The sequence below is a fragment of the Tenrec ecaudatus genome, chromosome 13 (genome assembly GCF_050624435.1).
Source record: "Tenrec ecaudatus isolate mTenEca1 chromosome 13, mTenEca1.hap1, whole genome shotgun sequence".
Lineage (NCBI taxonomy): Eukaryota > Metazoa > Chordata > Mammalia > Afrosoricida > Tenrecidae > Tenrec > Tenrec ecaudatus.
In genome coordinates this window covers 132,705,454-132,706,865 of record NC_134542.1, presented here as the reverse complement: position 1 = coordinate 132,706,865, position 1,412 = coordinate 132,705,454, and the positions used below count along the sequence as shown (strand labels likewise).

Below are 1,412 nucleotides of genomic sequence, written 5' to 3'. Positions count from 1 at the left end.
CAATTTAATTGCTTAATTATGGTCATTTTGAATAGTAAGAATCCCAGAGTGGAAGTTCAAGTTCACTGAGAAGTACCTTGGAAGAAAAGGTTGGTGGTCTACTTCTGAAAAATCAGTTATTTCTGATATGTCAGTCTATTTTAATAAAATATCCTATGTCAAATGGCATTCTGGGCTTCTTATGGGTGACAGTCAAAATCGAATTGTACAACAATTATCTTCAGAAACACTGGAATGTAAAACGGTGGACTCAATTTAGAGATCATCATTGTCTTCATCCTCATCTCCAGTATCATCAAACTAGATTTCATCCTCGTCCCCAGGACTGAAGATATCGATTTAATTGATTTTAACATACTCTGGAAGTTCACCCTATGCTTTCAACTTTCTGGCTTCACCTGCATTATACATTAAGATTGCATCAGCCACGCTGTCCTGAAATTCTCGTAGCCCAATCCATATTATGTCTGAGGTGTTGATCCAAACCATTTTTCTTCACTTTCCCTCTAATATGACATAACCTTTCCACACGTCGCTGCGAATCCACCATTCCCCAACATTTTCACCACCTAAGCTCACTCTTGCCCATCTTCTTTAAATACCAACTCTCTTTTTTTTTTTTTCCAGTCATTCTCATTCTTACCTCGGTGACTGTTTCTACCTTTTTTAGGCATAGTTGGCAGTGTCGCAGCTTCTTATATCTCCTTCCTGGGTGATGGTGGTGATGCCTTCAACAAAGCCCATGGCTCCCAATCAGCGCTCCATGCCGTGAGTCGCGCAAAGGCGCCTGCTGGTGACTGTGCTCCCTGGAGAGCAGCGTGTGCGTCAGCGTGACGTCAGCGAATGACGTCACCGCTGCATACATCACTTGCCTCCTATAGAACAAAAATTAGTTTTGAAAATCCTAGGAAGCACAGTTATATTCTCACACATATGTAGGAAGGATGAGCTGGCATTAGAATTAACTCAACCATCACTGCTTTTCAAATGTTTATTTTATGATTTTTGTTGTTTATTGTTTATTGATTGTAAGTATTGATCAGCACGACTGAAACTCCTCTTTGTGATAGTGATGGAAGAGAAGGACATGTCCCAATATTCAAAAGCAAACCCACTGTCACCTCGCAGAGATCCTATGTTGCGTTTTGAAGCCTAAATCTTTCCGGGGCAGAGAATTTGGCAGTGAATTATTTATTTAATTTTATAATATTCTTCATAATCCTGTAATATAGCTGATCTTTTGAGGTAGTACTTGGTATAGAACAAGACTGAAACTATAAAACTGGCCTGGTTTTATATTCCAGACAAGTTACTATGTTCCTAGTGTGATCTAACTCTGTCTACCTAGGTATTTAGCATTTTTTCTAATCTTAATTTCTATGCTTAAATGGATACAATAGTGTTTAATTTTC

At 38.7% G+C, this 1,412-nt stretch overlaps 1 pseudogene; it reads right to left on the bottom strand.

The window, feature by feature from the left end:
* Window positions 1–255: 255 nt before the first annotated feature.
* Window positions 256–674, bottom strand: LOC142424103 (eukaryotic translation initiation factor 1A, Y-chromosomal-like; annotated as a pseudogene).
* Between the last annotated feature and the right edge of the window lie 738 nt (window positions 675–1,412).